Below are 27,729 nucleotides of genomic sequence, written 5' to 3'. Positions count from 1 at the left end.
TTCCCGTTTCTTTTCCATTCCCGTTCCATTTCCATTCCAGTTCCATTACCATTCCCGTTCCATTTCCATTCCCGATCCATTTCCATTCCCGTTCCATTTCCATTCCCGTTCCATTTCCATTCCCGTTCCATTACCATTCCCGTTCCATTTCCGTTCCCGTTCCGTTTCCGTTCCCGTTCCATTTCCGTTCTCGTTCCGTTTCCGTTCCCGTTCCATTTCCATTCCCGTTCCATTTCCGTTCCCGTTCCATTTCCATTCCCGTTCCATTTCCATTCCCTTTCCATTTCCATTTCATTCCATTCCGTTCTGCTCGGGTACATTCCATTCCATTCCATTGCATTCCATTCCGTTCTGCTCCTGTCCATTCCATTCCATTCCATTCCGTTCCATTCCGTTCTACTCGGGTAGATTCCATTCCATTCCATTCCATTCCATTCCATTCCATTCTACTGGTGTCCATTCCATTCCATTCCATTCTATTCCATTCCATTCCATTCCATTCCATTGCATTCCATTCCATTCCATTCCATTCCGTTCCGTTCTACTCGGTTACATTCCATTCAATTCCATTCCATTCCGTTCTACTCGGGTAGATTCCATTCCATTCCATTCCATTCCTTTCCATTCCATTGCATTCCATTGCATTGCATTGCACTCAATTCCATTCCATTCCATTCCATTCCATTCCATTCCATTCCATTCCGTTCCGTTCAACTCGGTTACATTCCATTCAATTGCATTCCATTCCGTTCTACTCGGTTACATTCCATTCCATTCCATTCCATTCCATTCCAATCCATTCCATTCCATTCCATTCCGTTCTACTCGGGTACATTCCATTCCATTCCATTCCATTCCATTCCATTCCATTCCATTCCATTCCATTCCATTGCATTCCATTCCATTCCATTCCATTCCATTCCATTCCATTCCATTCCATTCCATTCCATTCCATTCCATGGAATTCCGTTCCATTCCATTCCATTCCGTTCCGTTCCGTCCCGTTCCGTTCCGTTCCGTTCCGTTGCGTTCCGTTCCGTTCTACTCGGGTTGATTCCATTCTATTCCATTCCATTCCATTCGATTCCATTCGATTCCATTCGATTCCACTCCATTCCATTCCATAGAATTCCATTCCATTCCATTCCATTCCATTGAATTCCATTCCATTCCATTCCATTCCATTGAATTCCATTCCATTCCATTCCATTCCATTGAATTCCATTCCATTCCATTCCATTCCATTCCATTCCATTCCATTCCATTCCATTCCATTCCATTCTACTGGTGTCCATTCCATTCCATTCCATTCCATTCCATTCCATTCCATTCCATTCCTTTCCATTCCATTGCATTCCATTGCATTCCATTCCATTCCATTCCATTCCATTCCATTCCATTCCATTCCACTCCACTCCACTCCACTCCACTCCATTCCACTCCACTCCACTCCGGTACATTCCATTCCATTCCATTCCATTCCATTCCATTCCGTGCTTCTCGGGTACATTCCGTTCCGTTCCATTCCATTCCATTCCATTCCATTCCGTTCCAGTGCACTCTACTCCACTCCACTCCACTCCACTCCACTCCGGTACATTCCATTCCATTCCATTCCATTCCATTTCCATTCCCATTCCATTTCCATTCCCGTTCCATTTCCATTCCCGTTTCTTTTCCATTCCCGTTCCATTTCCATTCCAGTTCCATTACCATTCCCGTTCCATTTCCATTCCCGATCCATTTCCATTCCCGTTCCATTTCCATTCCCGTTCCATTTCCATTCCCGTTCCTTTACCATTCCCGTTCCATTTCCGTTCCCGTTCCGTTTCCGTTCCCGTTCCATTTCCGTTCTCGTTCCGTTTCCATTCCCGTTCCATTTCCATTCCCTTTCCATTTCCATTTCATTCCATTCCGTTCTGCTCGGGTACATTCCATTCCATTCCATTGCATTCCATTCCGTTCTGCTCCAGTCCATTCCATTCCATTCCATTCCGTTCCATTCCGTTCTACTCGGGTAGATTCCATTCCATTCCATTCCATTCCATTCCATTCCATTCCATTCCATTCCATTCCATTCCATTCTACTGGTGTCCATTCCATTCCATTCCATTCTATTCCATTCCATTCCATTCCATTCCATTGCATTCCATTCCATTCCATTCCATTCCGTTCCGTTCTACTCGGTTACATTCCATTCAATTCCATTCCATTCCGTTCTACTCGGGTAGATTCCATTCCATTCCATTCCATTCCTTTCCATTCCATTGCATTCCATTGCATTGCATTGCACTCAATTCCATTCCATTCCATTCCATTCCATTCCATTCCATTCCATTCCATTCCATTCCGTTCCGTTCAACTCGGTTACATTCCATTCAATTACATTCCATTCCGTTCTACTCGGTTACATTCCATTCCATTCCATTCCATTCCATTCCAATCCATTCCATTCCATTCCATTCCGTTCTACTCGGGTACATTCCATTCCATTCCATTCCATTCCATTCCATTCCATTCCATTCCATTCCATTCCGTTCTACTTTGGTACATTCCATTCCATTCCATTCCATTCCATTCCATTCCATTCCATTACATTACATTCCATTCCATTCCGTTCTACTCAGGTTGATTCCATTCTATTCCATTCCATTCCATTCCATTCCATTCCATTCCATTCGATTCCATTCCATTCCATTCCATTGAATTCCATTCCATTCCATTCCATTCCATGGAATTCCATTCCATTCCATTCCATTCCATGGAATTCCATTCCGTTCCATTCCATTCCATTGAATTCCATTCCATTCCATTCCATTCCATTCCATTCCATTCCATTGAATTCCATTCCATTCCATTCCATTCCATTCCATTCCATCCCATTCCATTCCATTCCATTCCATTCTGTTCTACTCGGGTTGATTCCATTCTATTCCATTCCATTCCATTCGATCCCATTTGATTCCATTCGATTCCATTCAATTCCATTCTATTCCATTCCATTCCACTCCATTCCATTCCATTGAATTCCATTCCATTCCATTCCATTCCATTCCATGGAATTCCATTCCATTCCATTCCATTCCATTCCATAGAATTCCATTCCATTCCATTCCATTCCACTGAATTCCGTTCCATTCCATTCCATTCCGTTCCGTTCCGTTCCGTTCCGTTCCGTTGCGTTCCGTTCCGTTCCGTTGTGTTCCGTTCCGTTCTACTCGGGTTGATTCCATTCTATTCCATTCCATTCCATTCCATTCCGTTCCGTTCCGTTCCGTTCCGTTGCGTTCCGTTCCGTTCCGTTGTGTTCCGTTCCGTTCTACTCGGGTTGATTCCATTCTATTCCATTCCATTCCATTCGATTCCATTCGATTCCATTCGATTCCACTCCATTCCATTCCACAGAATTCCATTCCATTCCATTCCATTCCATTGAATTCCATTCCATTCCATTCCATTCCATTGAATTCCATTCCATTCCATTCCATTCCATTGAATTCCATTCCATTCCATTCCATTCCATTCCATTCCATTCCATTCCATTCCATTCTACTGGTGTCCATTCCATTCCATTCCATTCCATTCCATTCCATTCCATTCCATTCCATTCCTTTCCATTCCATTGCATTCCATTGCATTCCATTCCATTCCATTCCATTCCATTCCACTCCACTCCACTCCACTCCACTCCATTCCACTCCACTCCACTCCGGTACATTCCATTCCATTCCATTCCATTCCATTCCATTCCGTGCTTCTCGGGTACATTCCGTTCCGTTCCATTCCATTCCATTCCATTCCATTCCGTTCCAGTGCACTCTACTCCACTCCACTCCACTCCACTCCACTCCGGTACATTCCATTCCATTCCATTCCATTCCATTTCCATTCCCATTCCATTTCCATTCCCGTTCCATTTCCATTCCCGTTTCTTTTCCATTCCCGTTCCATTTCCATTCCAGTTCCATTACCATTCCCGTTCCATTTCCATTCCCGATCCATTTCCATTCCCGTTCCATTTCCATTCCCGTTCCATTTCCATTCCCGTTCCATTACCATTCCCGTTCCATTTCCGTTCCCGTTCCGTTTCCGTTCCCGTTCCATTTCCGTTCTCGTTCCGTTTCCGTTCCCGTTCCATTTCCATTCCCGTTCCATTTCCGTTCCCGTTCCATTTCCATTCCCGTTCCATTTCCATTCCCTTTCCATTTCCATTTCATTCCATTCCGTTCTGCTCGGGTACATTCCATTCCATTCCATTGCATTCCATTCCGTTCTGCTCCTGTCCATTCCATTCCATTCCATTCCGTTCCATTCCGTTCTACTCGGGTAGATTCCATTCCATTCCATTCCATTCCATTCCATTCCATTCTACTGGTGTCCATTCCATTCCATTCCATTCTATTCCATTCCATTCCATTCCATTCCATTGCATTCCATTCCATTCCATTCCATTCCGTTCCGTTCTACTCGGTTACATTCCATTCAATTCCATTCCATTCCGTTCTACTCGGGTAGATTCCATTCCATTCCATTCCATTCCTTTCCATTCCATTGCATTCCATTGCATTGCATTGCACTCAATTCCATTCCATTCCATTCCATTCCATTCCATTCCATTCCATTCCGTTCCGTTCAACTCGGTTACATTCCATTCAATTGCATTCCATTCCGTTCTACTCGGTTACATTCCATTCCATTCCATTCCATTCCATTCCAATCCATTCCATTCCATTCCATTCCGTTCTACTCGGGTACATTCCATTCCATTCCATTCCATTCCATTCCATTCCATTCCATTCCATTCCATTCCATTGCATTCCATTCCATTCCATTCCATTCCATTCCATTCCATTCCATTCCATTCCATTCCATTCCATTCCATGGAATTCCGTTCCATTCCATTCCATTCCGTTCCGTTCCGTCCCGTTCCGTTCCGTTCCGTTCCGTTGCGTTCCGTTCCGTTCTACTCGGGTTGATTCCATTCTATTCCATTCCATTCCATTCGATTCCATTCGATTCCATTCGATTCCACTCCATTCCATTCCATAGAATTCCATTCCATTCCATTCCATTCCATTGAATTCCATTCCATTCCATTCCATTCCATTGAATTCCATTCCATTCCATTCCATTCCATTGAATTCCATTCCATTCCATTCCATTCCATTCCATTCCATTCCATTCCATTCCATTCCATTCCATTCTACTGGTGTCCATTCCATTCCATTCCATTCCATTCCATTCCATTCCATTCCATTCCTTTCCATTCCATTGCATTCCATTGCATTCCATTCCATTCCATTCCATTCCATTCCATTCCATTCCATTCCACTCCACTCCACTCCACTCCACTCCATTCCACTCCACTCCACTCCGGTACATTCCATTCCATTCCATTCCATTCCATTCCATTCCGTGCTTCTCGGGTACATTCCGTTCCGTTCCATTCCATTCCATTCCATTCCATTCCGTTCCAGTGCACTCTACTCCACTCCACTCCACTCCACTCCACTCCGGTACATTCCATTCCATTCCATTCCATTCCATTTCCATTCCCATTCCATTTCCATTCCCGTTCCATTTCCATTCCCGTTTCTTTTCCATTCCCGTTCCATTTCCATTCCAGTTCCATTACCATTCCCGTTCCATTTCCATTCCCGATCCATTTCCATTCCCGTTCCATTTCCATTCCCGTTCCATTTCCATTCCCGTTCCTTTACCATTCCCGTTCCATTTCCGTTCCCGTTCCGTTTCCGTTCCCGTTCCATTTCCGTTCTCGTTCCGTTTCCATTCCCGTTCCATTTCCATTCCCTTTCCATTTCCATTTCATTCCATTCCGTTCTGCTCGGGTACATTCCATTCCATTCCATTGCATTCCATTCCGTTCTGCTCCAGTCCATTCCATTCCATTCCATTCCGTTCCATTCCGTTCTACTCGGGTAGATTCCATTCCATTCCATTCCATTCCATTCCATTCCATTCCATTCCATTCCATTCCATTCCATTCTACTGGTGTCCATTCCATTCCATTCCATTCTATTCCATTCCATTCCATTCCATTCCATTGCATTCCATTCCATTCCATTCCATTCCGTTCCGTTCTACTCGGTTACATTCCATTCAATTCCATTCCATTCCGTTCTACTCGGGTAGATTCCATTCCATTCCATTCCATTCCTTTCCATTCCATTGCATTCCATTGCATTGCATTGCACTCAATTCCATTCCATTCCATTCCATTCCATTCCATTCCATTCCATTCCATTCCATTCCGTTCCGTTCAACTCGGTTACATTCCATTCAATTACATTCCATTCCGTTCTACTCGGTTACATTCCATTCCATTCCATTCCATTCCATTCCAATCCATTCCATTCCATTCCATTCCGTTCTACTCGGGTACATTCCATTCCATTCCATTCCATTCCATTCCATTCCATTCCATTCCATTCCATTCCGTTCTACTTTGGTACATTCCATTCCATTCCATTCCATTCCATTCCATTCCATTCCATTACATTACATTCCATTCCATTCCGTTCTACTCAGGTTGATTCCATTCTATTCCATTCCATTCCATTCCATTCCATTCCATTCCATTCGATTCCATTCCATTCCATTCCATTGAATTCCATTCCATTCCATTCCATTCCATGGAATTCCATTCCATTCCATTCCATTCCATGGAATTCCATTCCGTTCCATTCCATTCCATTGAATTCCATTCCATTCCATTCCATTCCATTCCATTCCATTCCATTGAATTCCATTCCATTCCATTCCATTCCATTCCATTCCATCCCATTCCATTCCATTCCATTCCATTCTGTTCTACTCGGGTTGATTCCATTCTATTCCATTCCATTCCATTCGATCCCATTTGATTCCATTCGATTCCATTCAATTCCATTCTATTCCATTCCATTCCACTCCATTCCATTCCATTGAATTCCATTCCATTCCATTCCATTCCATTCCATGGAATTCCATTCCATTCCATTCCATTCCATTCCATAGAATTCCATTCCATTCCATTCCATTCCACTGAATTCCGTTCCATTCCATTCCATTCCGTTCCGTTCCGTTCCGTTCCGTTCCGTTGCGTTCCGTTCCGTTCCGTTGTGTTCCGTTCCGTTCTACTCGGGTTGATTCCATTCTATTCCATTCCATTCCATTCCATTCCGTTCCGTTCCGTTCCGTTCCGTTGCGTTCCGTTCCGTTCCGTTGTGTTCCGTTCCGTTCTACTCGGGTTGATTCCATTCTATTCCATTCCATTCCAATCCATTCCATTCCATTCCATTGAATTCCATTCCATTCCATTCCATTCCATTCCATTCCATTCCATTCCATTCCATTCCATTCCATTCCATTGAATTCCATTCCATTCCATTCCATTCCATGGAATTCCGTTCCATTCCATTCCATTCCGTTCCGTTCCGTCCCGTTCCGTTCCGTTCCGTTGCGTTCCGTTCCGTTCTACTCGGGTTGATTCCATTCTATTCCATTCCATTCCATTCGATTCCATTCGATTCCATTCGATTCCACTCCATTCCATTCCATAGAATTCCATTCCATTCCATTCCATTCCATAGAATTCCATTCCATTCCATTCCATTCCATTGAATTCCATTCCATTCCATTCCATTCCATTCCATTGAATTCCATTCCATTCCATTCCATTCCATTCCATTCCATTCCATTCCATTCTACTGGTGTCCATTCCATTCCATTCCATTCCATTCCATTCCATTCCATTCCATTCCATTCCATTCCTTTCCATTCCATTGCATTCCATTGCATTCCATTTTATTCCATTCCATTCCATTCCATTCCATTCCACTCCACTCCACTCCACTCCACTCCATTCCACTCCACTCCACTCCGGTACATTCCATTCCATTCCATTCCATTCCATTCCATTCCGTGCTTCTCGGGTACATTCCGTTCCGTTCCATTCCATTCCATTCCATTCCATTCCATTCCGTTCCAGTGCACTCTACTCCACTCCACTCCACTCCACTCCACTCCGGTACATTCCATTCCATTCCATTCCATTCCATTTCCATTCCCATTCCATTTCCATTCCCGTTCCATTTCCATTCCCGTTTCTTTTCCATTCCCGTTCCATTTCCATTCCAGTTCCATTACCATTCCCGTTCCATTTCCATTCCCGATCCATTTCCATTCCCGTTCCATTTCCATTCCCGTTCCATTTCCATTCCCGTTCCATTACCATTCCCGTTCCATTTCCGTTCCCGTTCCGTTTCCGTTCCCGTTCCATTTCCGTTGTCGTTCCGTTTCCGTTCCCGTTCCTTTTCCATTCCCGTTCCATTTCCATTCCCTTTCCATTTCCATTTCATTCCATTCCGTTCTGCTCGGGTACATTCCATTCCATTCCATTGCATTCCATTCCGTTCTGCTCCTGTCCATTCCATTCCATTCCATTCCGTTCCATTCCATTCTACTCGGGTAGATTCCATTCCATTCCATTCCATTCCATTCCATTCCATTCCATTCCATTCTACTGGTGTCCATTCCATTCCATTCCATTCTATTCCATTCCATTCCATTCCATTCCATTGCATTCCATTCCATTCCATTCCATTCCGTTCCGTTCTACTCGGTTACATTCCATTCAATTCCATTCCATTCCGTTCTACTCGGGTAGATTCCATTCCATTCCATTCCATTCCTTTCCATTCCATTGCATTCCATTGCATTGCATTGCACTCAATTCCATTCCATTCCATTCCATTCCATTCCATTCCATTCCACTCCATTCCGTTCCGTTCAACTCGGTTACATTCCATTCAATTACATTCCATTCCGTTCTACTCGGTTACATTCCATTCCATTCCATTCCATTCCATTCCAATCCATTCCATTCCATTCCATTCTGTTCTACTCGGGTACATTCCATTCCATTCCATTCCATTCCATTCCATTCCACTCCATTCCATTCCGTTCTACTTTGGTACATTCCATTCCATTCCATTCCATTCCATTCCATTCCATTCCATTCCATTACATTCCATTCCATTCCATTCCGTTTTACTCAGGTTGATTCCATTCTATTCCATTCCATTCCATTCCATTCCATTCCATTCCATTCCATTCCATTCCATTCGATTCCATTCCATTGCATTCCATTGAATTCCATTCCATTCCATTCCATTCCATTCCATGGAATTCCATTCCGTTCCATTCCATTCCATTGAATTCCATTCCATTCCATTCCATTCCATTCCATTCCATTCCATTCCATTCCATTCCATTCTACTGGTGTCCATTCCATTCCATTCCATTCCATTCCATTCCTTTCCATTCCATTGCATTCCATTGCATTCCATTCCATTCCATTCCATTCCATTCCATTCCATTCCACTCCACTCCACTCCACTCCACTCCATTCCACTCCACACCGGTACATTCCATTCCATTCCATTCCATTCCATTCCATTCCGTGCTTCTCGGGTACATTCCGTTCCGTTCCATTCCATTCCATTCCATTCCATTCCGTTCCAGTGCACTCTACTCCACTCCACTCCACTCCACTCCACTCCGGTACATTCCATTCCATTCCATTCCATTCCATTTCCATTCCCATTCCATTTCCATTCCCGTTCCATTTCCATTCCCGTTTCTTTTCCATTCCCGTTCCATTTCCATTCCAGTTCCATTACCATTCCCGTTCCATTTCCATTCCCGATCCATTTCCATTCCCGTTCCATTTCCGTTCCCGTTCCATTTCCATTCCCGTTCCATTTCCATTCCCTTTCCATTTCCATTTCATACCATTCCGTTCTGCTCGGGTACATTCCATTCCATTCCATTGCATTCCATTCCGTTCTGCTCCTGTCCATTCCATTCCATTCCATTCCGTTCCATTCCGTTCTACTCGGGTAGATTCCATTCCATTCCATTCCATTCCATTCCATTCCATTCCATTCCATTCCATTCCATTCTACTGGTGTCCATTCCATTCCATTCCATTCTATTCCATTCCATTCCATTCCATTCCATTGCATTCCATTCCATTCCATTCCATTCCGTTCCGTTCTACTCGGTTACATTCCATTCAATTCCATTCCATTCCGTTCTACTCGGGTAGATTCCATTCCATTCCATTCCATTCCTTTCCATTCCATTGCATTCCATTGCATTGCATTGCACTCAATTCCATTCCATTCCATTCCATTCCATTCCATTCCATTCCATTCCGTTCCGTTCAACTCGGTTACATTCCATTCAATTACATTCCATTCCGTTCTACTCGGTTACATTCCATTCCATTCCATTCCATTCCATTCCAATCCATTCCATTCCATTCCATTCCGTTCTACTCGGGTACATTCAATTCCATTCCATTCCATTCCATTCCATTCCATTCCATTCCGTTCTACTTTGGTACATTCCATTCCATTCCATTCCATTCCATTCCATTCCATTCCATTGAATTCCATTCCATTCCATAGAATTCCGTTCCATTCCATTCCATTCCATTCCATTCCATTCCATTCCATTCCATTCCATTCCATTCCATTGAATTCAATTCCATTCCATTCCATTCCTTTCCAATGAATTCCATTCTGTTCCATTCCATTCCTTTGAATTCCGTTCCATTCCATTCCATTCCATTCCTTTCCGTTCCGTTCCGTTCCGTTCCGTTGCGTTCCGCTCCGTTCTACTCGGGTTGATTCCATTCTATTCCATTCCATTCCATTCGATCCCATTCGATTCCATTCGATTCCATTCGATTCCATTCGATTCCACTCCATTCCATTCCATAGAATTCCATTCCATTCCATTCCATTTGAATTCCATTCCATTCCATTCCATTCCATTCCATTCCATTCCATTCCATTCCATTCCATTGAATTCCATTCCATTCCATTCCATTCCATTGAATTCCGTTCCTTTCCATTCCATTCCGTTCCGTTCCGTTCCGTTCCGTTCCGTTGCGTTCCGTTCCGTTCCGTTGCGTTCCGTTCCGTTCTACTCGGGTTGATTCCATTCTATTCCATTCCATTCCATTCCATTCCATTCCATTCCATTCCATTCCATTCCATTCCATTGAATTCCATTCCATTCCATTCCATTCCATAGAATTCCGTTCCATTCCATTCCATACCCTTCCGTTCCGTCCCGTTCCGTTCCGTTCCGTTCCGTTGCGTGCCGTTCCGTTCTACTCAGGTTGATTACATTCTATTCCATTCCATTCCATTCGATTCCATTCGATTCCAATCGATTCCATTCGATTGCATTCGATTCCATTCGTTGCCATTCCATTCCATTCCATGGAATTCCATTCCGTTCCATTCCATTCCATTCCATTCCATTGAATTCCATTCCATTCCATTCCATTCCTTTCCATTCCATTGAATTCCATTCCATTCCATTCCATTCCATTCCATGGAATTGCATTCCATTCCATTCCATGGAATTCCATTCCATTCCATTGAATTCCATTCCATTCCATTCCATAGAATTCCGTTCCATTCCATTCCATTCCATTCCATTCCATTCCATTCCATTCCATTGAATTCCATTCCGTTCCATTCCATTCCATTGAATTCCGTTCCATTCCACTCCATTCCATTCCGTTCCGTTCCGTTCCGTTCCATTCCGTTGCGTTCCGCTCCGTTCTACTCGGGTTGATTCCATTCTATTCCATTCCAGTCCATTCGATCCCATTCGATTCCATTCGATTCCATTCGATTCCATTCGATTCCACTCCATTCCATTCCATAGAATTCCATTCCATTCCATTCCATCCCATTCCATTCCATTGAATTCCATTCCATTCCATTCCATTCCATTCCATTCCATTGAATTCCATTCCATTCCATTCCATTCCATGGAATTCCATTCCATTCCATTCCATTCCATGGAATTGCATTCCATTCCATTCCATGGAATTCCATTCCATTCCATTCCATTCCATGGAATTCCATTCCATTCCATTCCATTCCATAGAATTCCATTCCATTCCATTCCATTCCATTGAATTCCGTTCCATTCCATTCCATTCCGTTCCGTTCCGTTCCGTTCCGTTCCGTTGCGTTCCGTTCCGTTCCGTTGTGTTCCGTTCCATTCTACTCGGGTTGATTCCATTCTATTCCATTCCATTCCAATCCATTCCATTCCATTCCATTGAATTCCATTCCATTCCATTCCATTCCATTCCATTCTACTGGTGTCCATTCCATTCCATTCCATTCCATTCCATTCCATTCCATTCCATTCCTTTCCATTCCATTGCATTCCATTGCATTCCATTCCATTCCATTCCATTCCATTCCATTCCATTCCATTCCATTCCTTTCCATTCCATTGCATTCCATTGCATTCCATTCCATTCCATTCCATTCCATTCCATTCCATTCCACTCCACTCCACTCCACTCCACTCCATTCCACTCCACTCCACTCCGGTACATTCCATTCCATTCCATTCCATTCCATTCCATTCCGTGCTTCTCGGGTACATTCCGTTCCGTTCCATTCCATTCCATTCCATTCCATTCCATTCCGTTCCAGTGCACTCTACTCCACTCCACTCCACTCCACTCCACTCCGGTACATTCCATTCCATTCCATTCCATTCCATTTCCATTCCCATTCCATTTCCATTCCCGTTCCATTTCCATTCCCGTTTCTTTTCCATTCCCGTTCCATTTCCATTCCAGTTCCATTACCATTCCCGTTCCATTTCCATTCCCGATCCATTTCCATTCCCGTTCCATTTCCATTCCCGTTCCATTTCCATTCCCGTTCCATTACCATTCCCGTTCCATTTCCGTTCCCGTTCCGTTTCCGTTCCCGTTCCATTTCCGTTGTCGTTCCGTTTCCGTTCCCGTTCCTTTTCCATTCCCGTTCCATTTCCGTTCCCGTTCCATTTCCATTCCCGTTCCATTTCCATTCCCTTTCCATTTCCATTTCATTCCATTCCGTTCTGCTCGGGTACATTCCATTCCATTCCATTGCATTCCATTCCGTTCTGCTCCTGTCCATTCCATTCCATTCCATTCCGTTCCATTCCATTCCATTGAATTCCGTTCCATTCCACTCCATTCCATTCCGTTCCGTTCCGTTCCGTTCCATTCCGTTGCGTTCCGCTCCGTTCTACTCGGGTTGATTCCATTCTATTCCATTCCAGTCCATTCGATCCCATTCGATTCCATTCGATTCCATTCGATTCCATTCGATTCCACTCCATTCCATTCCATAGAATTCCATTCAATTCCATTCCATCCCATAGAATTCCATTCCATTCCATTCCATCCCATTCCATTCCATTCCATCCCATTCCATTCCATTGAATTCCATTCCATTCCATTCCATTCCATTCCATTCCATTCCATGGAATTGCATTCCATTCCATTCCATGGAATTCCATTCCATTCCATTCCATTCCATTCCATTCCATTCCATAGAATTCCATTCCATTCCATTCCATTCCATTGAATTCCGTTCCATTCCATTCCATTCCGTTCCGTTCCGTTCCGTTCCGTTCCGTTGCGTTCCGTTCCGTTCCGTTGTGTTCCGTTCCGTTCTACTCGGGTTGATTCCATTCTATTCCATTCCATTCCAATCCATTCCATTCCATTCCATTGAATTCCATTCCATTCCATTCCATTCCATTCCATTCCATTCCATTCCATTCCATTGCATTCCATTCCATTCCATTCCATTCCATTCCATGGAATTCCGTTCCATTCCATTCCATTCCGTTCCGTTCCGTCCCGTTCCGTTCCGTTCCGTTCCGTTGCGTTCCGTTCCGTTCTACTCGGGTTGATTCCATTCTATTCCATTCCATTCCATTCGATTCCATTCGATTCCATTCGATTCCACTCCATTCCATTCCATAGAATTCCATTCCATTCCATTCCATTCCATTGAATTCCATTCCATTCCATTCCATTCCATTGAATTCCATTCCATTCCATTCCATTCCATTGAATTCCATTCCATTCCATTCCATTCCATTCCATTCCATTCCATTCCATTCCATTCTACTGGTGTCCATTCCATTCCATTCCATTCCATTCCATTCCATTCCATTCCATTCCATTCCTTTCCATTCCATTGCATTCCATTGCATTCCATTCCATTCCATTCCATTCCATTCCACTCCACTCCACTCCACTCCACTCCATTCCACTCCACTCCACTCCGGTACATTCCATTCCATTCCATTCCATTCCATTCCATTCCGTGCTTCTCGGGTACATTCCGTTCCGTTCCATTCCATTCCATTCCATTCCATTCCGTTCCAGTGCACTCTACTCCACTCCACTCCACTCCACTCCACTCCGGTACATTCCATTCCATTCCATTCCATTCCATTTCCATTCCCATTCCATTTCCATTCCCGTTCCATTTCCATTCCCGTTTCTTTTCCATTCCCGTTCCATTTCCATTCCAGTTCCATTACCATTCCCGTTCCATTTCCATTCCCGATCCATTTCCATTCCCGTTCCATTTCCATTCCCGTTCCATTTCCATTCCCGTTCCATTACCATTCCCGTTCCATTTCCGTTCCCGTTCCGTTTCCGTTCCCGTTCCATTTCCGTTCTCGTTCCGTTTCCGTTCCCGTTCCATTTCCATTCCCGTTCCATTTCCGTTCCCGTTCCATTTCCATTCCCGTTCCATTTCCATTCCCTTTCCATTTCCATTTCATTCCATTCCGTTCTGCTCGGGTACATTCCATTCCATTCCATTGCATTCCATTCCGTTCTGCTCCTGTCCATTCCATTCCATTCCATTCCGTTCCATTCCGTTCTACTCGGGTAGATTCCATTCCATTCCATTCCATTCCATTCCATTCCATTCTACTGGTGTCCATTCCATTCCATTCCATTCTATTCCATTCCATTCCATTCCATTCCATTGCATTCCATTCCATTCCATTCCATTCCGTTCCGTTCTACTCGGTTACATTCCATTCAATTCCATTCCATTCCGTTCTACTCGGGTAGATTCCATTCCATTCCATTCCATTCCTTTCCATTCCATTGCATTCCATTGCATTGCATTGCACTCAATTCCATTCCATTCCATTCCATTCCATTCCATTCCATTCCATTCCGTTCCGTTCAACTCGGTTACATTCCATTCAATTGCATTCCATTCCGTTCTACTCGGTTACATTCCATTCCATTCCATTCCATTCCATTCCAATCCATTCCATTCCATTCCATTCCGTTCTACTCGGGTACATTCCATTCCATTCCATTCCATTCCATTCCATTCCATTCCATTCCATTCCATTCCATTCCATTCCATTGCATTCCATTCCATTCCATTCCATTCCATTCCATTCCATTCCATTCCATTCCATTCCATTCCATTCCATTCCATTCCATGGAATTCCGTTCCATTCCATTCCATTCCGTTCCGTTCCGTCCCGTTCCGTTCCGTTCCGTTCCGTTGCGTTCCGTTCCGTTCTACTCGGGTTGATTCCATTCTATTCCATTCCATTCCATTCGATTCCATTCGATTCCATTCGATTCCACTCCATTCCATTCCATAGAATTCCATTCCATTCCATTCCATTCCATTGAATTCCATTCCATTCCATTCCATTCCATTGAATTCCATTCCATTCCATTCCATTCCATTGAATTCCATTCCATTCCATTCCATTCCATTCCATTCCATTCCATTCCATTCCATTCTACTGGTGTCCATTCCATTCCATTCCATTCCATTCCATTCCATTCCATTCCATTCCATTCCTTTCCATTCCATTGCATTCCATTGCATTCCATTCCATTCCATTCCATTCCATTCCATTCCATTCCATTCCACTCCACTCCACTCCACTCCACTCCATTCCACTCCACTCCACTCCGGTACATTCCATTCCATTCCATTCCATTCCATTCCATTCCGTGCTTCTCGGGTACATTCCGTTCCGTTCCATTCCATTCCATTCCATTCCATTCCGTTCCAGTGCACTCTACTCCACTCCACTCCACTCCACTCCACTCCGGTACATTCCATTCCATTCCATTCCATTCCATTTCCATTCCCATTCCATTTCCATTCCCGTTCCATTTCCATTCCCGTTTCTTTTCCATTCCCGTTCCATTTCCATTCCAGTTCCATTACCATTCCCGTTCCATTTCCATTCCCGATCCATTTCCATTCCCGTTCCATTTCCATTCCCGTTCCATTTCCATTCCCGTTCCTTTACCATTCCCGTTCCATTTCCGTTCCCGTTCCGTTTCCGTTCCCGTTCCATTTCCGTTCTCGTTCCGTTTCCATTCCCGTTCCATTTCCATTCCCTTTCCATTTCCATTTCATTCCATTCCGTTCTGCTCGGGTACATTCCATTCCATTCCATTGCATTCCATTCCGTTCTGCTCCAGTCCATTCCATTCCATTCCATTCCGTTCCATTCCGTTCTACTCGGGTAGATTCCATTCCATTCCATTCCATTCCATTCCATTCCATTCCATTCCATTCCATTCTACTGGTGTCCATTCCATTCCATTCCATTCTATTCCATTCCATTCCATTCCATTCCATTGCATTCCATTCCATTCCATTCCATTCCGTTCCGTTCTACTCGGTTACATTCCATTCAATTCCATTCCATTCCGTTCTACTCGGGTAGATTCCATTCCTTTCCATTCCATTCCTTTCCATTCCATTGCATTCCATTGCATTGCATTGCACTCAATTCCATTCCATTCCATTCCATTCCATTCCATTCCATTCCATTCCATTCCATTCCATTCCGTTCCGTTCAACTCGGTTACATTCCATTCAATTACATTCCATTCAGTTCTACTCGGTTACATTCCATTCCATTCCATTCCATTCCATTCCAATCCATTCCATTCCATTCCATTCCGTTCTACTCGGGTACATTCCATTCCATTCCATTCCATTCCATTCCATTCCATTCCATTCCATTCCATTCCATTCCATTCCGTTCTACTTTGGTACATTCCATTCCATTCCATTCCATTCCATTCCATTCCATTCCATTACATTACATTCCATTCCATTCCGTTCTACTCAGGTTGATTCCATTCTATTCCATTCCATTCCATTCCATTCCATTCCATTCCATTCCATTCGATTCCATTCCATTCCATTCCATTGAATTCCATTCCATTCCATTCCATTCCATGGAATTCCATTCCATTCCATTCCATTCCATGGAATTCCATTCCGTTCCATTCCATTCCATTGAATTCCATTCCATTCCATTCCATTCCATTCCATTCCATTCCATTGAATTCCATTCCATTCCATTCCATTCCATTCCATTCCATCCCATTCCATTCCATTCCATTCCATTCCGTTCTACTCGGGTTGATTCCATTCTATTCCATTCCATTCCATTCGATCCCATTTGATTCCATTCGATTCCATTCAATTCCATTCTATTCCATTCCATTCCACTCCATTCCATTCCATTGAATTCCATTCCATTCCATTCCATTCCATTCCATGGAATTCCATTCCATTCCATTCCATTCCATTCCATAGAATTCCATTCCATTCCATTCCATTCCACTGAATTCCGTTCCATTCCATTCCATTCCGTTCCGTTCCGTTCCGTTGCGTTCCGTTCCGTTCCGTTGTGTTCCGTTCCGTTCTACTCGGGTTGATTCCATTCTATTCCATTCCATTCCATTCCATTCCGTTCCGTTCCGTTCCGTTCCGTTGCGTTCCGTTCCGTTCCGTTGTGTTCCGTTCCGTTCTACTCGGGTTGATTCCATTCTATTCCATTCCATTCCAATCCATTCCATTCCATTCCATTGAATTCCATTCCATTCCATTCCATTCCATTCCATTCCATTCCATTCCATTCCATTCCATTCCATTCCATTGAATTCCATTCCATTCCATTCCATTCCATGGAATTCCGTTCCATTCCATTCCATTCCGTTCCGTTCCGTCCCGTTCCGTTCCGTTCCGTTGCGTTCCGTTCCGTTCTACTCGGGTTGATTCCATTCTATTCCATTCCATTCCATTCGATTCCATTCGATTCCATTCGATTCCACTCCATTCCATTCCATGGAATTCCATTCCATTCCATTCCATTCCATAGAATTCCATTCCATTCCATTCCATTCCATTGAATTCCATTCCATTCCATTCCATTCCATTGAATTCCATTCCATTCCATTCCATTCCATTCCATTCCATTCCATTCCATTCCATTCTACTGGTGTCCATTCCATTCCATTCCATTCCATTCCATTCCATTCCATTCCATTCCATTCCATTCCATTCCATTCCATTCCTTTCCATTCCATTGCATTCCATTGCATTCCATTCCATTCCATTCCATTCCATTCCATTCCATTCCACTCCACTCCACTCCACTCCACTCCATTCCACTCCACTCCACTCCGGTACATTCCATTCCATTCCATTCCATTCCATTCCATTCCGTGCTTCTCGGGTACATTCCGTTCCGTTCCATTCCATTCCATTCCATTCCATTCCATTCCGTTCCAGTGCACTCTACTCCACTCCACTCCACTCCACTCCACTCCGGTACATTCCATTCCATTCCATTCCATTCCATTTCCATTCCCATTCCATTTCCATTCCCGTTCCATTTCCATTCCCGTTTCTTTTCCATTCCCGTTCCATTTCCATTCCAGTTCCATTACCATTCCCGTTCCATTTCCATTCCCGATCCATTTCCATTCCCGTTCCATTTCCATTCCCGTTCCATTTCCATTCCCGTTCCATTACCATTCCCGTTCCATTTCCGTTCCCGTTCCGTTTCCGTTCCCGTTCCATTTCCGTTGTCGTTCCGTTTCCGTTCCCGTTCCTTTTCCATTCCCGTTCCATTTCCGTTCCCGTTCCATTTCCATTCCCGTTCCATTTCCATTCCCTTTCCATTTCCATTTCATTCCATTCCGTTCTGCTCGGGTACATTCCATTCCATTCCATTGCATTCCATTCCGTTCTGCTCCTGTCCATTCCATTCCATTCCATTCCGTTCCATTCCATTCTACTCGGGTAGATTCCATTCCATTCCGTTCCATTCCATTCCATTCCATTCCATTCCATTCCATTCCATTCCATTCTACTGGTGTCCATTCCATTCCATTCCATTCCATTCCATTCCATTCCATTCCATTCCTTTCCATTCCATTGCATTCCATTGCATTCCATTCCATTCCATTCCATTCCATTCCATTCCATTCCATTCCTTTCCATTCCATTGCATTCCATTGCATTCCATTCCATTCCATTCCATTCCATTCCATTCCATTCCACTCCACTCCACTCCACTCCACTCCATTCCACTCCACTCCACTCCGGTACATTCCATTCCATTCCATTCCATTCCATTCCATTCCGTGCTTCTCGGGTACATTCCGTTCCGTTCCATTCCATTCCATTCCATTCCATTCCATTCCGTTCCAGTGCACTCTACTCCACTCCACTCCACTCCACTCCACTCCGGTACATTCCATTCCATTCCATTCCATTCCATTTCCATTCCCATTCCATTTCCATTCCCGTTCCATTTCCATTCCCGTTTCTTTTCCATTCCCGTTCCATTTCCATTCCAGTTCCATTACCATTCCCGTTCCATTTCCATTCCCGATCCATTTCCATTCCCGTTCCATTTCCATTCCCGTTCCATTTCCATTCCCGTTCCATTACCATTCCCGTTCCATTTCCGTTCCCGTTCCGTTTCCGTTCCCGTTCCATTTCCGTTGTCGTTCCGTTTCCGTTCCCGTTCCTTTTCCATTCCCGTTCCATTTCCGTTCCCGTTCCATTTCCATTCCCGTTCCATTTCCATTCCCTTTCCATTTCCATTTCATTCCATTCCGTTCTGCTCGGGTACATTCCATTCCATTCCATTGCATTCCATTCCGTTCTGCTCCTGTCCATTCCATTCCATTCCATTCCGTTCCATTCCATTCCATTGAATTCCGTTCCATTCCACTCCATTCCATTCCGTTCCGTTCCGTTCCGTTCCATTCCGTTGCGTTCCGCTCCGTTCTACTCGGGTTGATTCCATTCTATTCCATTCCAGTCCATTCGATCCCATTCGATTCCATTCGATTCCATTCGATTCCATTCGATTCCACTCCATTCCATTCCATAGAATTCCATTCAATTCCATTCCATCCCATAGAATTCCATTCCATTCCATTCCATCCCATTCCATTCCATTGAATTCCATTCCATTCCATTCCATTCCATTCCATTCCATTCCATGGAATTGCATTCCATTCCATTCCATGGAATTCCATTCCATTCCATTCCATTCCATGGAATTCCATTCCATTCCATTCCATTCCATTCCATAGAATTCCATTCCATTCCATTCCATTCCATTGAATTCCGTTCCATTCCATTCCATTCCGTTCCGTTCCGTTCCGTTCCGTTCCGTTGCGTTCCGTTCCGTTCCGTTGTGTTCCGTTCCGTTCTACTCGGGTTGATTCCATTCTATTCCATTCCATTCCAATCCATTCCATTCCATTCCATTGAATTCCATTCCATTCCATTCCATTCCATTCCATTCCATTCCATTCCATTCCATTCCATTGCATTCCATTCCATTCCATTCCATTCCATTCCATTCCATTCCATTGAATTCCATTCCATTCCATTCCATTCCATGGAATTCCGTTCCATTCCATTCCATTCCGTTCCGTTCCGTCCCGTTCCGTTCCGTTCCGTTCCGTTGCGTTCCGTTCCGTTCTACTCGGGTTGATTCCATTCTATTCCATTCCATTCCATTCGATTCCATTCGATTCCATTCGATTCCACTCCATTCCATTCCATAGAATTCCATTCCATTCCATTCCATTCCATTGAATTCCATTCCATTCCATTCCATTCCATTGAATTCCATTCCATTCCATTCCATTCCATTGAATTCCATTCCATTCCATTCCATTCCATTCCATTCCATTCCATTCCATTCCATTCTACTGGTGTCCATTCCATTCCATTCCATTCCATTCCATTCCATTCCATTCCATTCCTTTCCATTCCATTGCATTCCATTGCATTCCATTCCATTCCATTCCATTCCATTCCACTCCACTCCACTCCACTCCACTCCATTCCACTCCACTCCACTCCGGTACATTCCATTCCATTCCATTCCATTCCATTCCATTCCGTGCTTCTCGGGTACATTCCGTTCCGTTCCATTCCATTCCATTCCATTCCATTCCGTTCCAGTGCACTCTACTCCACTCCACTCCACTCCACTCCACTCCGGTACATTCCATTCCATTCCATTCCATTCCATTTCCATTCCCATTCCATTTCCATTCCCGTTCCATTTCCATTCCCGTTTCTTTTCCATTCCCGTTCCATTTCCATTCCAGTTCCATTACCATTCCCGTTCCATTTCCATTCCCGATCCATTTCCATTCCCGTTCCATTTCCATTCCCGTTCCATTTCCATTCCCGTTCCATTACCATTCCCGTTCCATTTCCGTTCCCGTTCCGTTTCCGTTCCCGTTCCATTTCCGTTCTCGTTCCGTTTCCGTTCCCGTTCCATTTCCATTCCCGTTCCATTTCCGTTCCCGTTCCATTTCCATTCCCGTTCCATTTCCATTCCCTTTCCATTTCCATTTCATTCCATTCCGTTCTGCTCGGGTACATTCCATTCCATTCCATTGCATTCCATTCCGTTCTGCTCCTGTCCATTCCATTCCATTCCATTCCGTTCCATTCCGTTCTACTCGGGTAGATTCCATTCCATTCCATTCCATTCCATTCCATTCCATTCTACTGGTGTCCATTCCATTCCATTCCATTCTATTCCATTCCATTCCATTCCATTCCATTGCATTCCATTCCATTCCATTCCATTCCGTTCCGTTCTACTCGGTTACATTCCATTCAATTCCATTCCATTCCTTTCTACTCGGGTAGATTCCATTCCATTCCATTCCATTCCTTTCCATTCCATTGCATTCCATTGCATTGCATTGCACTCAATTCCATTCCATTCCATTCCATTCCATTCCATTCCATTCCATTCCGTTCCGTTCAACTCGGTTACATTCCATTCAATTGCATTCCATTCCGTTCTACTCGGTTACATTCCATTCCATTCCATTCCATTCCATTCCAATCCATTCCATTCCATTCCATTCCGTTCTACTCGGGTACATTCCATTCCATTCCATTCCATTCCATTCCATTCCATTCCATTCCATTCCATTCCATTGCATTCCATTCCATTCCATTCCATTCCATTCCATTCCATTCCATTCCATTCCATTCCATTCCATTCCATTCCATGGAATTCCGTTCCATTCCATTCCATTCCGTTCCGTTCCGTCCCGTTCCGTTCCGTTCCGTTCCGTTGCGTTCCGTTCCGTTCTACTCGGGTTGATTCCATTCTATTCCATTCCATTCCATTCGATTCCATTCGATTCCATTCGATTCCACTCCATTCCATTCCATAGAATTCCATTCCATTCCATTCCATTCCATTGAATTCCATTCCATTCCATTCCATTCCATTGAATTCCATTCCATTCCATTCCATTCCATTGAATTCCATTCCATTCCATTCCATTCCATTCCATTCCATTCCATTCCATTCCATTCTACTGGTGTCCATTCCATTCCATTCCATTCCATTCCATTCCATTCCATTCCTTTCCATTCCATTGCATTCCATTGCATTCCATTCCATTCCATTCCATTCCATTCCATTCCATTCCACTCCACTCCACTCCACTCCACTCCATTCCACTCCACTCCACTCCGGTACATTCCATTCCATTCCATTCCATTCCATTCCATTCCGTGCTTCTCGGGTACATTCCGTTCCGTTCCATTCCATTCCATTCCATTCCATTCCGTTCCAGTGCACTCTACTCCACTCCACTCCACTCCACTCCACTCCGGTACATTCCATTCCATTCCATTCCATTCCATTTCCATTCCCATTCCATTTCCATTCCCGTTCCATTTCCATTCCCGTTTCTTTTCCATTCCCGTTCCATTTCCATTCCAGTTCCATTACCATTCCCGTTCCATTTCCATTCCCGATCCATTTCCATTCCCGTTCCATTTCCATTCCCGTTCCATTTCCATTCCCGTTCCTTTACCATTCCCGTTCCATTTCCGTTCCCGTTCCGTTTCCGTTCCCGTTCCATTTCCGTTCTCGTTCCGTTTCCATTCCCGTTCCATTTCCATTCCCTTTCCATTTCCATTTCATTCCATTCCGCTCTGCTCGGGTACATTCCATTCCATTCCATTGCATTCCATTCCGTTCTGCTCCAGTCCATTCCATTCCATTCCATTCCGTTCCATTCCGTTCTACTCGGGTAGATTCCATTCCATTCCATTCCATTCCATTCCATTCCATTCCATTCCATTCCATTCCATTCCATTCCATTCCATTCTACTGGTGTCCATTCCATTCCATTCCATTCTATTCCATTCCATTCCATTCCATTCCATTGCATTCCATTCCATTCCATTCCATTCCGTTCCGTTCTACTCGGTTACATTCCATTCAATTCCATTCCATTCCGTTCTACTCGGGTAGATTCCATTCCATTCCATTCCATTCCTTTCCATTCCATTGCATTCCATTGCATTGCATTGCACTCAATTCCATTCCATTCCATTCCATTCCATTCCATTCCATTCCATTCCATTCCGTTCCGTTCAACTCGGTTACATTCCATTCAATTACATTCCATTCCGTTCTACTCGGTTACATTCCATTCCATTCCATTCCATTCCATTCCAATCCATTCCATTCCATTCCATTCCGTTCTACTCGGGTACATTCCATTCCATTCCATTCCATTCCATTCCATTCCATTCCATTCCATTCCATTCCATTCCGTTCTACTTTGGTACATTCCATTCCATTCCATTCCATTCCATTCCATTCCATTCCATTCCATTACATTCCATTCCATTCCGTTCTACTCAGGTTGATTCCATTCTATTCCATTCCATTCCATTCCATTCCATTCCATTCCATTCGATTCCATTCCATTCCATTCCATTGAATTCCATTCCATTCCATTCCATTCCATTCCATTCCATTGAATTCCATTCCATTCCATTCCATTCCATGGAATTCCATTCCATTCCATTCCATTCCATGGAATTGCATTCCATTCCATTCCATGGAATTCCATTCCATTCCATTCCATTCCATGGAATTCCATTCCATTCCATTCCATTCCATAGAATTCCATTCCATTCCATTCCATTCCATTGAATTCCGTTCCATTCCATTCCATTCCGTTCCGTTCCGTTCCGTTCCGTTCCGTTGCGTTCCGTTCCGTTCCGTTGTGTTCCGTTCCATTCTACTCGGGTTGATTCCATTCTATTCCATTCCATTCCAATCCATTCCATTCCATTCCATTGAATTCCATTCCATTCCATTCCATTCCATTCCATTCTACTGGTGTCCATTCCATTCCATTCCATTCCATTCCATTCCATTCCATTCCATTCCTTTCCATTCCATTGCATTCCATTGCATTCCATTCCATTCCATTCCATTCCATTCCATTCCATTCCATTCCATTCCTTTCCATTCCATTGCATTCCATTGCATTCCATTCCATTCCATTCCATTCCATTCCATTCCATTCCACTCCACTCCACTCCACTCCACTCCATTCCACTCCACTCCACTCCGGTACATTCCATTCCATTCCATTCCATTCCATTCCATTCCGTGCTTCTCGGGTACATTCCGTTCCGTTCCATTCCATTCCATTCCATTCCATTCCATTCCGTTCCAGTGCACTCTACTCCACTCCACTCCACTCCACTCCACTCCGGTACATTCCATTCCATTCCATTCCATTCCATTTCCATTCCCATTCCATTTCCATTCCCGTTCCATTTCCATTCCCGTTTCTTTTCCATTCCCGTTCCATTTCCATTCCAGTTCCATTACCATTCCCGTTCCATTTCCATTCCCGATCCATTTCCATTCCCGTTCCATTTCCATTCCCGTTCCATTTCCATTCCCGTTCCATTACCATTCCCGTTCCATTTCCGTTCCCGTTCCGTTTCCGTTCCCGTTCCATTTCCGTTGTCGTTCCGTTTCCGTTCCCGTTCCTTTTCCATTCCCGTTCCATTTCCGTTCCCGTTCCATTTCCATTCCCGTTCCATTTCCATTCCCTTTCCATTTCCATTTCATTCCATTCCGTTCTGCTCGGGTACATTCCATTCCATTCCATTGCATTCCATTCCGTTCTGCTCCTGTCCATTCCATTCCATTCCATTCCGTTCCATTCCATTCCATTGAATTCCGTTCCATTCCACTCCATTCCATTCCGTTCCGTTCCGTTCCGTTCCATTCCGTTGCGTTCCGCTCCGTTCTACTCGGGTTGATTCCATTCTATTCCATTCCAGTCCATTCGATCCCATTCGATTCCATTCGATTCCATTCGATTCCATTCGATTCCACTCCATTCCATTCCATAGAATTCCATTCAATTCCATTCCATCCCATAGAATTCCATTCCATTCCATTCCATCCCATTCCATTCCATTCCATCCCATTCCATTCCATTGAATTCCATTCCATTCCATTCCATTCCATTCCATTCCATTCCATGGAATTGCATTCCATTCCATTCCATGGAATTCCATTCCATTCCATTCCATTCCATTCCATTCCATTCCATAGAATTCCATTCCATTCCATTCCATTCCATTGAATTCCGTTCCATTCCATTCCATTCCGTTCCGTTCCGTTCCGTTCCGTTCCGTTGCGTTCCGTTCCGTTCCGTTGTGTTCCGTTCCGTTCTACTCGGGTTGATTCCATTCTATTCCATTCCATTCCAATCCATTCCATTCCATTCCATTGAATTCCATTCCATTCCATTCCATTCCATTCCATTCCATTCCATTCCATTCCATTGCATTCCATTCCATTCCATTCCATTCCATTCCATGGAATTCCGTTCCATTCCATTCCATTCCGTTCCGTTCCGTCCCGTTCCGTTCCGTTCCGTTCCGTTGCGTTCCGTTCCGTTCTACTCGGGTTGATTCCATTCTATTCCATTCCATTCCATTCGATTCCATTCGATTCCATTCGATTCCACTCCATTCCATTCCATAGAATTCCATTCCATTCCATTCCATTCCATTGAATTCCATTCCATTCCATTCCATTCCATTGAATTCCATTCCATTCCATTCCATTCCATTGAATTCCATTCCATTCCATTCCATTCCATTCCATTCCATTCCATTCCATTCCATTCTACTGGTGTCCATTCCATTCCATTCCATTCCATTCCATTCCATTCCATTCCATTCCATTCCTTTCCATTCCATTGCATTCCATTGCATTCCATTCCATTCCATTCCATTCCATTCCACTCCACTCCACTCCACTCCACTCCATTCCACTCCACTCCACTCCGGTACATTCCATTCCATTCCATTCCATTCCATTCCATTCCGTGCTTCTCGGGTACATTCCGTTCCGTTCCATTCCATTCCATTCCATTCCATTCCGTTCCAGTGCACTCTACTCCACTCCACTCCACTCCACTCCACTCCGGTACATTCCATTCCATTCCATTCCATTCCATTTCCATTCCCATTCCATTTCCATTCCCGTTCCATTTCCATTCCCGTTTCTTTTCCATTCCCGTTCCATTTCCATTCCAGTTCCATTACCATTCCCGTTCCATTTCCATTCCCGATCCATTTCCATTCCCGTTCCATTTCCATTCCCGTTCCATTTCCATTCCCGTTCCATTACCATTCCCGTTCCATTTCCGTTCCCGTTCCGTTTCCGTTCCCGTTCCATTTCCGTTCTCGTTCCGTTTCCGTTCCCGTTCCATTTCCATTCCCGTTCCATTTCCGTTCCCGTTCCATTTCCATTCCCGTTCCATTTCCATTCCCTTTCCATTTCCATTTCATTCCATTCCGTTCTGCTCGGGTACATTCCATTCCATTCCATTGCATTCCATTCCGTTCTGCTCCTGTCCATTCCATTCCATTCCATTCCGTTCCATTCCGTTCTACTCGGGTAGATTCCATTCCATTCCATTCCATTCCATTCCATTCCATTCTACTGGTGTCCATTCCATTCCATTCCATTCTATTCCATTCCATTCCATTCCATTCCATTGCATTCCATTCCATTCCATTCCATTCCGTTCCGTTCTACTCGGTTACATTCCATTCAATTCCATTCCATTCCGTTCTACTCGGGTAGATTCCATTCCATTCCATTCCATTCCTTTCCATTCCATTGCATTCCATTGCATTGCATTGCACTCAATTCCATTCCATTCCATTCCATTCCATTCCATTCCATTCCATTCCGTTCCGTTCAACTCGGTTACATTCCATTCAATTGCATTCCATTCCGTTCTACTCGGTTACATTCCATTCCATTCCATTCCATTCCATTCCAATCCATTCCATTCCATTCCATTCCGTTCTACTCGGGTACATTCCATTCCATTCCATTCCATTCCATTCCATTCCATTCCATTCCATTCCATTCCATTCCATTCCATTGCATTCCATTCCATTCCATTCCATTCCATTCCATTCCATTCCATTCCATTCCATTCCATTCCATTCCATTCCATTCCATGGAATTCCGTTCCATTCCATTCCATTCCGTTCCGTTCCGTCCCGTTCCGTTCCGTTCCGTTCCGTTGCGTTCCGTTCCGTTCTACTCGGGTTGATTCCATTCTATTCCATTCCATTCCATTCGATTCCATTCGATTCCATTCGATTCCACTCCATT

This window comes from Gorilla gorilla, chromosome 16 (genome assembly GCF_029281585.2).
Source record: "Gorilla gorilla gorilla isolate KB3781 chromosome 16, NHGRI_mGorGor1-v2.1_pri, whole genome shotgun sequence".
In the NCBI taxonomy this organism is placed as follows: domain Eukaryota; kingdom Metazoa; phylum Chordata; class Mammalia; order Primates; family Hominidae; genus Gorilla; species Gorilla gorilla.
Note: the sequence above shows the minus strand (reverse complement) of the source record.